General features: G+C 52.0%; 1 protein-coding gene and 1 long non-coding RNA gene across 7 annotated transcripts in view; one reads left to right on the top strand and one right to left on the bottom strand.

Moving 5' to 3' along the window:
• TBL1XR1 (TBL1X/Y related 1) overlaps positions 1 to 1,138 on the bottom strand; it is a 119,189-nt gene extending 118,051 nt beyond the window's left edge. For 4 of the 6 annotated variants that reach the window (XM_087739427.1, XM_087739430.1, XM_087739433.1 and 1 more), the window contains exon 1: positions 918 to 1,138. The gene's annotated coding sequence lies outside the window, so the exon portion shown is untranslated. The remainder of the gene's footprint in view (positions 1 to 917) is intronic. The other 2 variants (XM_087739426.1, XM_087739432.1) reach the window with 2 other exon arrangements.
• Positions 1,139 to 1,851: 713 nt separating this feature from the next.
• On the top strand, positions 1,852 to 7,477 carry LOC148050758 (uncharacterized). The gene is made up of 3 exons (XR_015700468.1): positions 1,852 to 3,673; positions 4,669 to 4,939; positions 5,554 to 7,477. It is a non-coding gene; the product is annotated as an uncharacterized LOC148050758 (long non-coding RNA).
• Positions 7,478 to 12,897: the final 5,420 nt, after the last annotated feature.

The raw sequence follows: 12,897 nt of genomic DNA, 5'->3' as shown, positions 1-12,897 counted from the left end.
TAAAAGGAAATTCGGTGATGAAAGATTAAATTCACCTGGAAGAACACGATAAATTTAACCCCTTCGGGGGTACCACAATAACAACAAGCCCCATGCCGTGCTACTGCAGGACCTTATATCCTCTAGCAAGACAATGTATACATTGCATCAAGCCTAAGGGGATGCAATGCACAGTTTGCACTTGGGGGGGGAGAAACCCCGGGTAGAGGGAGCCCCTGGGAAGTGCAAAAAAACCCAAAAAACAAACAAAAAAAAGGTTGTTTTTCCCCCAGACCGGGTTATTTCACGTTCCACCTTCAACTTTTGCGGGAAAATTGCTCAATAATGTGTGGGTCCCCCCCCAAAGAAGGGCTGGGGGCCAACTCCGCCGGGTGGGGGAGGGGCGGACCCTCCCCCACCCGGCGGAGTTGGCCCCCAGCCCGGCCCGGCTCCCCTCCCCCACCTTCCCCTCCCCCCCCATAAGTAAATATGCGGGGGGGGGGGGAGGGGAAGGCGCTTCTTCACACAAATCGGGCTAAAAATAGGCCGCTCGCCATGGCTCCCGTGTGCCATTCGCTGCCGAGGCCGCTTCCCTTCCCCCCCCCCCACCCCGATTAAATCCTTAAAAATAAAAAAAATAAAATAAAACGAAGCCGGGTGGGGGGAGGGCGCTTAAAAAATTAAAAATACACCCCGCGCGCAGCGCAGAGCCCGCAAGCGTTAATTAATCAAAAGGAAAAAAACACGGGGGGTTGGGGGGGGTGTGCATTAGGCGGGTGCCCATCCCCCAACCGCCTCCAACCGCCACAAACAGGGACTCCCTCCCCCCCCCCCCCCAGTCGCGTGTGTGTGTCCCCCCCCCGTGTCCGTGTGTCCGTCCGTGCCCCCCCGGCCCCCTCCCGCCCCGCGGCGCTCGGCGGGCAGCGCCCGGTCCTTACCTTGCGAGCGGCGGCGGAGCGGCGGCTGCCCCCTTCCCCGGCAGCGCAGGCACCAGAAATTCACCCTCGTTTGTCTCTCCTCCGGCTTTTTTATACAGCCATGTATACATACACACACATCCGCGCCGCTCTCCGCGCCTGCCCGTCTGTGTACACGAGGAATATGTATCGAGAGAGATGGATAGATAGATATATATATATTTTTTTTTTTTAAGCTGAGGTGTCCACACCAAGAGGAGGAGAAAAAAATAAAAAAAAAAAAAAAGGGGGGGGGGGGGAAACACACCACCACACACAGGAGGAAGGAAAAAAAAAAAATACCCAGCGAGTAGCGCTGTGATATTCAATTATATCCCGAGCCAGCGGCCGGGGGGAGGGGAGGGCGGGGAGGGGGGCTGGAGATTAAGTCCCGAGGAAGGAGGGGGGAGGAAAAAAAAAAAAAAAAAAAAAAAAAAAGTAATATGTGTGTGCGTGTGATTCCGAGTGAGGAGGGATCGAGGCAGAATGTGGAAGCGGTTACTAAGGGAAGGAGCCAAGCGGCTCGGAGCAGCCAGCGGCCCTCAGACGCCCCGCGCGGGAGCGGGTGGCCAGCCGCACGGAAATGGGCGCCCGCGAAGGCGCCGCCGCGCAGGGAAGGGAGGGAAGCGGGGAAGGAGCCGGGAGGCGAGGCCAGGCGAGGAGGAGCGGGGCCGGCCTGCGGCGGCCGCCCGGAGAAGGCAGCCCGCCGCCCTGGCAGCGCGGGGGTCGGCGGCCGGGGCACCCCCTCCCTGCCTGCCGCTCTCCCCCCCCGCGCTCTCCGGGCAGGCGCAGCGGCGGCCGGGCCTGCGTGAGGGGAGGCGGCTGCGGGGAGGCCGCCCGGGGCCCTGACAGGAAGGGGAGGCCGCCCGGGCCTGCCGGCGGCTGCGGGGCACCGGCGGCGGGAGCCGGGGGCGCGGCGGGCCCCGGCCTGGAAGTTCTCCTAGGAAAGGCATTAATTGCCCCGCGCGGTTATGTGGATGCGGGATTGAACGCTGGCGTTTTCCCTTCTTCTTTGTAGCAGCCGTGCCTGGCGCTGGGGACCCGGCCCCACCACCGCGTCCACCCTGCGGCTTTATGTAAGGACAGCGATCCTCCACAGTAATGACGTTGTGTCCCGCCTGGGTGCTGCTCGTTTTTAGACTCGAAATGCTATCATTTATGTCGCAGGTTTGTATATTTTTTAAAGCCAGCTTTGTCAGTCAAAACACGTCCATCACCAGGCAGTCCTTCCCATCTGAAAACGTTTTTGCTGTAGCGTTTCACGCTCTTGAGCGTTGCTCCAGCGCTCTCACGTCCGGACATTGGCACTCACGCAGAGTCCCGATGACCGACCAGAAACCACACACGGACCCGACGGCAACATCAGATGTCGTTCCCGCCGGTGCCAAGGTTCTCCACGCGCTCGAGCCCGGGTCGGATGCTGCCCGATGGGGCCTCCGCATCACCGCGCTTCTGCAGACCTTGGCTTCTACTGCGGCTGGCGAAACGGGAAAGTAGAGAGATGGGCCACAAATGTAGCTCTTTTTTTTTTTCTTTTTATTTTGTGGACAGAGCCCGGCATTGCTGGAGAATTATGCTTGTCCCAAGGCATCAGTTCTGGAGTTACGGGTGGATTTTGCTTTCAGCCTAACGCCTGGGACGTACCGTAGGCAGATTTCACCTAGCTGAGCTTCGTGGCCCAAGCAGGCGGGACCCCTCGACTCCACAAAGCCTGGATGAAAGCAGATGGGTGGGTCTCTGGGTGCAGGATCTCCTCACAGTGCTCATTTTTTTCAGGGGCAGGCCCATGCACTTTTCCATCTTTTATGAAGAACACTATTTAAAGACTTGCAGAAAACAGATTTTTTTTTTTTTTGCATTGTAAAATCATTTAATTCTGAGAAAGCCCTGGGCCTTCAATCCGTTTGCTTGAAGAGGCCAGAGTTACGTGCAGAAACCAAAGTCTCTCTAGAAAGCCAGAGAGCATATTTGTAATTGCAAACCACTTGCTGTTCAACATTTATTTCTGTCGTGATTTTGATGGTCCAAATGGGCAACTTTCTCTTCTCAGTAATGGTGTGTAGGTTATCTGCTTTACCTATGTACAGATGCAGTAATTTTTGAAGACCAGTCCAATTTCAAAATTTGACCACTTTGCTGAAAGTTGGGTCTTTTAAAAGGGGGGGGAAAGGTGGCAAGGGCACATTAACACCTTCCTACATTATAATCTGAGATCTGTCCACGCTTCTGAAGGAGTTTAACCTCTTGATGCTCTGAATGATTTATTTCCCAGGTAAAAGAAGATAAGCAATAATGGTGGGTGGAGGAGGGGTGAATGCGAGTGTGCACGTAGCCTAAGGCAAGAGGGAAAAATATAAGGGACCTCTTATCAGGGACCTCTGGTACGGGACCGCAGGACCCCAGGGGCCTGAGGAGGGGTATGGGAGGAGCTGCGACAAGTCCACAGCATAGGAACGGGAGACGTAAGGTTCAGAAAGCTTGTGTGAGGAGCGGCGGAGGGAAAACCCCTCCAGCGCACGTTGTTTGGCCCACGGGAACCACGAGCACCGCCTTCCTGTCCATCTGCTGCGCAGCGACAACGCGCTGAACTGACGTCATCTGGCTGAAGGTTTCCATCGTCTAGTGTTCCCCAAATGCTCAGTCACAACTCCGGGGTGCCAGGCTCTCGTCTTTAACGTGATGATGTACTCGACTGGGTGATGACCCGAGCATACGTTCTGCTCTGGAGAATCTACAAAGTGCGTTCTGGCAGATTTATGCTTTAATAATTTTACCCCATCTGTTTTGTTCTGGCTTCCCTTTCTTTCCGAAGGCCAACACCTCACAGGGCTGCCCGAAGGCCTGCCTTTCCACCATGAGCTTTAGACTTTGTAGTTCTGTTGCCCAAATACGCAGCTGGGGTGAGAGTTACCGGGGCCGCTTCCAGCGCGTACGGGAGGGAGGCTCTCGCTTTCAGAGGTTTCCAAGAACAGATGTTGGGTAACGCAGGGCAGTTGAGCAGGTTATGGTTTACGGCGGGTTGCTCAGCGAGTGAGCCGAGCTTAGGGAGTTGGCTTTGCCTCGAGCCGGGAGAGGCACTTTTAAACAATAACCGTTGTTACGTTTCCTTTCCCAAAATCTCCTAGTAGCGAGAAAGATGGGACGAAACCCTAACTTTTGCATGTAGCACTGGACTGGATCTGAGCTCTTGATTCATCCACGTGTTTGAATAAAAGCGCGTTTTTGTAACATGGCTGCTCATGTTCTGTGGCTCTGTCATCCCAACTACTGGAAAGTCTTCTCACGGCCATATTTGTGAGACACAGCCTCAAAATACTTGAAATTACTTGTAACAGCGAGCGCTCGGCCTACGAAGCACACATAAGCAAATATTTGCAATAACTGGACCGGTGTTTGCACAGCACCCAGCACACTGCCCGGGCTCCATAAATAATAATACTTGGCACTCACGGAGTGGTTTCCATTTTCAAAGCACTTTAGTCATAACCCTTGACACCTATATGGCCTTTTACATCTTTACAAGAATTAATTAATCCTCACGGTGTCCTGCGAGATAGGTATGCGCTGCAGTAACAATAACAACAATTAATAATTCATGCATTCTACTCAAAAATCACTTCAGGGATTAAAATGCATCTGTAATACCTGGGGTTTATTAACATTTTCCAGCAAATAATAAAAGCCATGGTATTGTGTTAAATCTATATAATATCTATCCATAAATCTTTTGCAGATTGGGGTGAGACTGAAGGCCAAGTGAGATGCCAGTACATCGGTAGGAACTGGACGACTGACTGCAGAAAAGCAAGTTCAAGCCCAGTCCACCACGCAATCTAGGTGCCACAGTGCAACTTGCCACGCGTGGCAGCGCCCACCAGCAAGCCAGGGAGGCTCTTTGTTCATTTTTAGCTCCTGTTTACGCAGAGGCTCCCTCAGTCACGGCACGTGTTACGGGACCCCATCCTGTGCAAACACAGCACGAAGAAAACGCAAGCACTTGCTGGGTGAGAAACGGCGGTGACTCAGCACCACGTTGTGCAACAGGGAGAGCAGGGACAAGTCTGGCCAGCACCGGGGCAAACCCTTTCCCTCGTAAAAATTACCATGCCGCCTTTGATATGCAGGCAAGCCCCAGTTAAACCTGATATTTAAACAAGCGGGACTAAAACCCCGTTGACTTAGAAAACGGCTAGGCTCCCAGCGCGGGAGCACCCTGGCTGCAGGTGCTGGAATCAGGCTCCCGACACGGATGGTCCCATTCCCCACGAAGATGCTTTTTTCCATTTGCGTCCCAAAGTGGATTAATGTAAACCACAAAGGCACCTTTAGTCCTAATAATGCTGCTACGCCACAAGAAACTAGGAAAGAGGAGGGAGAGGGACACCCACACCCTAGCAGTTTCCCCGTGACCTCCCTGTCTCTGCGAGCTCCCAGTCTGGAGCACTGAACAGTTAAGGCCAGTGGCTTTCATGCTCTAAAACTAATTTTTTCCTTTAATGTGAGGAAGATAGCAAGTTTTAAAAAAAACCCTCTAAATTGTTTGTCTTTGCATAGTGCATATAGAGAAAGGAAATGGAAGTTCACCAGTTTGAAGGGACTGGCTTTATTCTTCTTGCAGCTCCTGACAACAACTCTCTACAGGAGAGGACATGCTGGGAAAGGGACCTGTTTCTGAGTAGGGAGCATCTGCCACTACCTTGGCATACAAATCCATCAGTAATTGATCAGTGGACACATGGTAAAAACCATCTAACAAACACGTTGGTGATTAACATGCCTGTCGCGCTACTTTTTATTTTCATCAGTTGCTTTAAAGTATACATGCGCAGATACGTTGTGCAACTCCATAAGGCAGAGCAGATTCGATCCCAAAACAGTCGTCTCATTGATACACTTGCCCAGATCGATCTCCGAGGCTTCTGCTTCCCCGAATAAACAGCAGGAGCAGAGGAACAGCGTAACCAGGTGAATAGTCCCTCATTCATAGACAGTTGATGAACTGCGTGATCCAAAGCCATGAAGTGGCTCTTTCAGAAATTTCAGGACACGAGTTACGCTCCTTAGAGCACGTTGAGTGCTGCCGTAAATCGGCGGTGTTAAGACGTGGGAGGCAGCTAGCATCTCCCTGGTACGCAGAGCTTCAGCGGGGCGCGGGCTGCTCCTCCTGGCCCTTCTCCACAGCGGCGATTTCACGCTTTAATTTTTAAAAACTACCAGCAGGCCCCTAAGAAATAACGTAGCTCAGAGACGACAAAGTTAAGAACTGCTGCTGCAGGATGGGGATATTCATCAAACAAAGCCACTGGCCTTATTGTCTCATTGCTGCTGACCTCCTCCCCAGAGGCCCAGCATACCCTAAAGGCTTTAAGAGGAGCACAAACATGCGTGTGAACGTGCCGCACCAAGGAGAGCTTCCAAATCAGTGCCAGAGGAACATATTTTTAAAGGAAAAGTGAAAGAAACACAGAAGGGAGGTCCGCTGCTTCAGCTCCCTTCGAGCGCGGGCTCCTGCACCTTGTCTTCTGCGGGGGAATGGCCGCTCCCACTGGGGCACGTTTTCCCTTTTTTTTTGGAGAGGACAAACAATGGGTTGTGCTGCTGCTGGGGGCCACAGAGGGCTGCCGCGGAGGGCAGAGGATGCCGCCGTCCCCTGGGGCTCCCAAAGCGGTTCCTGGCACAAGAGGGAGGGCAAAGTGAAAGCTGTCCCGGGGCCACCAGCCGGCAGGATTAGTGCCTAAAGATCATCCTTTGCTACCCAGAATCTGGCCCCAGGAGGATTTGTGGATGTTTCGCATGATTGCGGAGAAGAGAAAAATGAGCGAACAACACGGAAAGATGCTGATATGGACCTGACTCTGGAAAGCAACATGTTGCTCATCGTGGACTGACCCCGGTGGGTTTAGTTATCGCAGGTGCAGAGCTGTAGTTTCAACGCGAACCGGGGTTGTTTCCGTGAGAGGCGATGCTCTGACGGCAGATACCATGACAGCAGGCAGGCTGTTGTTAAACAACCTCTCTGCGAGCACACCCAGCAACGCAAGACCAGGCTGCCTCGAGTTCCTGTGGTAATTAGGTTAGACACAGCGAGCTGAGTTAGAGACATGGGAACAAATTTATTTTTTGGCTTTCATCGCTCTCTAAGGATTGTTTTAACTTTTTTTTTTTCCTTTTTTTTTTTTGCAGTTGGATATGTAAATATCCACATCTCTCAAAATGGAAAAAAAAAATGTTACTTCTCAAATAGAAATACTGAAGAGCGCCCTGTTAACTCCCTGGTTATGGCAGAGCTCCCTTCACAGCAGGCTGGTAACTCAGATGTTACATCCTTCAATGGCTAAGCAAATCCAAACTTGTTTTATTTTAACGAGGTTACGAAAAAGGGTGTGTGCCAGCCGCTATCACCCACCTCTGAAGTTTCAAGCAAGACGTATCTGGCTCTCGTATGAGATCAGAACGGATTATCTCACAGGGCCAGGATGTGGTTGCAAAAATTCAGTATTGTAAGTGTCATCGTGATTCATAATATAATCTACGTTACTCGGTGTAATTACTGCAGGGTAAATAAAGGTACAAAAGGTATAATATTTGTTCGGTATTTACCTTTATCTCTGTCACATACTCTTCTAATGTTTCCTGGCAGCCCAGGAATCCAGCCAGCTTGAAGAGGATTCCCTTTTCTTGCCCCTACTTAAAGCCCAGCTTTTCTTTCATTTGACCTGCATCGTTCAGGTTCTTTACGTGCGCCAGGGCTGTTTGCTCCCTGATCAGAGCCCTGCCAGCCTCCTCAGGCCGCCTTCAGCGGGCTGCTTAGTAGCTTCCTTCTATAAAAAGAGAGGACTAACACAGCTACTAGTGCTGATGATATTATTGCTAACACATCATTATCTATCTCACAAGAAAATTGGGAGGGTAAATTAGTGTTTATAAAGTATTTTAAAGATGCTAATGTTATTTATGTGAGGGCTATTCTTTATGTCCTGAGGACAGCAGTTGTTGAAAACCACCTCCCAATTAGGTTTTGCTAATGATACTGTCAAAAAGGTTGAGGGAAAAAATATCAATAGGTACATTCAAAAGTCCCTGATTTTTCTTCTTGTTATATTATTGGTATCAGCTGCTTTCCTGTAGATAGGTATGCTATATCCACATCCACAAGACGCGAAGCATTATTGTCTGGCATATTAGACCTAAAATGAATGAGTACATGGCAGTGCCAAAGCACAGCCGGCAGTACGCTATTCCACAACTTGCTCCGGCGATTAAAGCCCTTGAAGTCAGTAGAGGTTTTGCAGTTATTGGGGTTTCCCCCCCGCCCCGCTGGGCTCGGATTCCGTCCTGGCCCTCCAGCCTCGTCTTCCACTGCACATCACTGGTGTGCTTAACACTCGATGAAAGCACACCCCGGATTTATTTTACACAGTCCCTTAGCTGTGAAGGGGTGTTCGCAGGCACTCATCAGAAGGAGCCGACTGCAGCCCAAGTCCAGCCAGAAGGGTGGCTTCGCCCGGGCCTCCCATATTTCCCCCTTTTTAGTCAATTATCTACATTTTGTTGAACATCCATTTCTTTCACTTTTATTCTTAGAGGACTTCTGATAACGTATCAAACTTCCCTGAGCCGGTGGTAATCTTCCCCCCCTCCGATGCGCACCGCGACAACATTAACTGTGAACGGCTGCAGTAGATTAAGCAGCGTATTTCCACAAAACATTTCCAATAGGAGACCAAATTTTACGAGCTGTGAGCATCCTGTGTAACATTTCTAACAGGTACATAAAACGCTTCGGGGTATATACAGAAAGAGACATTTGACTGGGTAGACCAGCGCATTAGAAGTTGCTCTGAGTCTTTCACAGTGCTGGATGTGCGCCATAACGTGAGACCAACAGACACACGCAAAAAAAGAAAAGAAAAAAAAAAAAAAAGAGGGACAGAAAAAACCCCACAGCACACGGTGGAAGGATGAACTGAGAATTATTTCCTCAGCTGAGCCAATATTTCCTACAACACGGCTTTCTGTGAGTCAGCCTTTTTGTGCCACAGAACTTAAAATAGCAAAAGTGAGATAACAGTAGGCTTGTTGGAAATAGAGATTTTCAAGGGATACAAAAAAAAAAAGAAAAAAAACTAACAGCTTTTGGGCCGAGAGAGTGGTGCTGAGCATGGCGGTGATCTGGTAATAGATTACTGTAAGAATATATCAAATAATCCTAAAAAAAAAAGAGTGACATTTATCTGAGATGGTAAAACGTGAAAATGCCAGGAATGCGGGGAGCTCCCGGCGGGATCTCAGCAGCTCCCGTCCCTCCCGCAGCGCCGAGGGCAGAGCGCAGCGCCCCGGCTCCTCTCCTTTTCCCCTCCGCTAAGCAGGAGCGGCTTCATCCCGACCCCAGCACCTCCTCCGATTCCGCTCACGCTGCTGAGAAGCCCTGGGCCGGCGGAGAGGAACCGCAGGCAAATTCCACACTGATTTCACACAGTTCAGGACAAGGCTTAATAAATATGCATAGAGGAGGAGAGAGAATATTTCTAGAGGCACAGCAAAGCAGGGGATGGGCTAGCAATTATGCAGACTTGTTGGCCACATCCCAGCCTTTGGTGGTTCTTCAAGGGCCGTGCCTGCCAGAAATGAGTTTAAAGTCTGGATGAAACGCGTCTCCCACCAAACCCCTCGTCCGCCCTATTTGCTTACGCGATGCGCAGCGCTCCCAGGTCAGAGAGCTCCCACCGAGAGCCAAGATCACACGCCCGCGGTAATTCTGCACCGTCAACTAGCAGCAATTAGCGTGCAGAAGGGGTGGAGCCCCTCCGTGGCCTGTATAAAAATAAAGATCATTATGAAAATGGAGCCGAAAATGAAAAAGGCACCCCAGCTCTCGGCAGGCTGGGGTTGTCTCTTCCATTACTGGCTTAAGGAAGCCTCCTCAGACTTCATCCACTTGCTCATAATCCGTATGGACACTGCCCTCCGTTCCCCTATATTTAGGATGGCAATCTAACATTTGCTAACTTAATTGGACACAGGGCATTTTGCAAAGAAGTGGCCCCACGCAGATACGTGGCATTTGTCTTTTATTTTTCATTTCTCCCCACCAAACGCAGGTCCCGTTCTGCAAGGCGCTGGGCAGAGCGCGCTGCGCCAGATGTGCAACGTAAGCAAACAAAGCCGAGGCGTGGATACTGCCCGGCTTTACACAGCAGGTTATTTTTAAAGTGAAGAGCAAACCTCCGTCTCCTGAGCCTCGTTGAGGGGAGGCTCGCTCCGGCCAGCCTGCGTCTTGGCATTCAAACCCAGGCATTTCTCTGCGAGCGCCTTCTTTCCCTCCGTTGCTCAGGAATTTTTATTTTAAAAAGTCTACGAGGACATAAAAAAAAACCCTTTTCATTTCCCACATCCTGTCATTAAGCAGCTGTACTCCGAACAATGAATGATGACAAACCAAAGCAACAGTTTTAACTGAAGCAGGATTACACTTGGCATCGATATTTGTTATGTGGCTTACTGGACAGCAAGACAAATGCCTGCTTCTGCTACCCCTTCCCGCTGCCAGCTCTGGCCCCCATTAACACATAACGGCACGACTGTAGCCAAAGCAGCTGCAGGATGAGACCCCAAAAATCAAATAACACATCGGCCAGCAAGGGCTGGGGGGCCGCGGTCTGGGACGGGCCCCTCGGCTCCTCTGGGCGGGATCTCACCTCCGGCACCGACCCGGCACTGCCTGCTGCTTCGGCAGAAAGAACAAGGCCCGCACAAGGCGCCCGGCCCACGGTGCTGTCGTACACGTGTGGGGAGACAGCCGTCCTCACCTGGGGGGGATCGGCTTACTGGGGAATTTTAACCAAAAACCAGCTCCATTGCATTGCGTTATTCGCTACCGAGTAAGGTGAAAACATAGCCAGCCCGCGCCTCGTTAATTATCAGACAGTGCTTGCAGAGGTTTAAGTAATATCACACTTTGCTCGTGCATCCTCTAAAGCCCGGCTGGTAATGATGATACATTGCTGTTAACAGTAATGCCATTTAGAAACCGCAGGTACAAAAATATTCGCCGAGGATGCTGCCAGCTTTACACGAATTGATGTGAACGTATAATCGCGTTACTCTGCACCAACGTGGTGCCCGTAAACCGGGAGGCTCAGGCTGCCGCACAGCCGGGGCGGGCAGCTCCGATCTAAGGAGGAGGCTGCCGAGGGACGGCAGAACCTGCACAGCGGGTGTCACCCCCATCGAGGGGCTGAGTCCCGTCTACAGAGTGGGTCAGGACCCTGCTCACACCACCTCCGCCCCGAGCACAGCCCCGGGCTCGCGCGATGGCAGCCAGCTCCCCCTCGCCGGTAGCCCAGCTCACAGCTGGGGGGACGTACCCCGCACGTACAAAGCAACATTTAGCCGTGTCTGCTTGGAAACGTTCTCGGTTCCTTCTGGACCGTCTTTCCGTGCAAACACAAGAGCCATTCAGCCCAGGTCGCATCCGCCGGCGATCAGGAGTCAATGGGATCATTCATGTTCCGAAAACCGCGCGCAGACGCGAGCTGTTCCTTTGGCGGCAGCGCGGGCTGACGCTGCTGTCCGCTTCCAGCCCCAGTCATTTCAGCATTTGCACACATGCCACCTCCCGTGAGCTCCACAGGACTTCTGTAAACATAAATAATGGCAACATTAGGGCCCTGTTTCAAGTCCAAGATTGCAAATGGTATTTCTATTTACTATTGAGCACCTATTTATTCATCAAATCCATTAGAAAATCCATTAAAGAGTAAATTAAGGACCTAGCGACCTGCACCATCATTCGAACCCGGTGTTTCACATACAGGCATCTCATTTCAGCTCTTGCATCTCATCCCGTCCTGTGACTCACTCGAGGTGGGAAGCGGCGCGACGAGACAGCCTCATCCACCCTCCACACCAGTAACCGGCTGGCGGGAAAGGGCTGCGGCGCGGGCAGAGCGGGAGCACCCGCAGGCAGGCGGCAGCGGGCAGGGCCAGGGCAGCCAGGGCAGCCGCCTGCCCGCTCACAGCCGCTCTGCCGGGAACCGGGGGCGGCCGCGAAGGAAGGGACGGCACGGTCTGCCGTGGCATGTGTGTATGCACGTGTGTGTATATGATACGTGTATTTAGGGAGCGGGAGCGAACTGCAGCAGGGCGGCCTCGGAGCTCCGTCTGTCCTGCAGGTGCAGCAGGGACAGCAGTTACCCTCTGGCTCTACGGGGAGGCACGACTCCAGGGCCAGACGATGCCAGCAAGCGGCACTTCGCTGCAGCCAGACCCGAGGCTTAAGCAGCAACTGACCCTCCATCTTCAACAGCAGCTATGAGTTGGCGCGTCCCCAGCTCCGTCACGTTCTGCCGTCACAGCACGACAGCAAGGCCAGGCTTCCCGATAGGACTTTCCATCCCAAATCTCTCTCAAACAGCCGACAGTAGCCGGCTTCCCCATCTTATAATTTGCAGTGGGCTCCATAAATCGAGTGCCAGTGTTGTTGTATATATAAATCTATACGTGAACTGTGTCTTTGTGCTGCTCCATTTCATTAAACAAGCTGAACAATTCAGTAGCTGTTTTTATGCCTCCAGGCACTTGGGTCATCTTTGACTTTTACTCATCTCAGAGTTCATGCTTGCAATGAATGGCTTTTCTCCCTGGCAGGACAACGAGATAAAGTAAACCATAAAATCTTCCCCAGTGCCACAGCTCCCAGCGGCGAGGGCCAGAGCAGGGCTGGTGCTCCCCGTGCATCGCACCCTCCCTTTGCCGGCCTCCGCGTCCGGGGAGCACGGCACCACCCCAGCGCCCAGTCCCCAAATCCCCACGCTCAGCTCGGTGTGACGGCAGAAGCCAGGCCAGAATTTGGCCCCGCTGATGCTGCTAGATCGTTTGTTCCCCTCCCAGAAGGATAACACAGCAACGTCCTTTTCTTCGGTGCCTACGCAGCAGCCGTGGCCTTTGCTTCCTCCGCACC

This window comes from Nipponia nippon, unplaced genomic scaffold, assembly GCF_047370975.1.
Source record: "Nipponia nippon isolate SJK-2023a ecotype South Korea unplaced genomic scaffold, ASM4737097v1 scaffold_7, whole genome shotgun sequence".
NCBI classification, from domain to species: domain Eukaryota; kingdom Metazoa; phylum Chordata; class Aves; order Pelecaniformes; family Threskiornithidae; genus Nipponia; species Nipponia nippon.
Note: the sequence above shows the minus strand (reverse complement) of the source record. Positions and strands in the feature narration are given on the sequence as shown.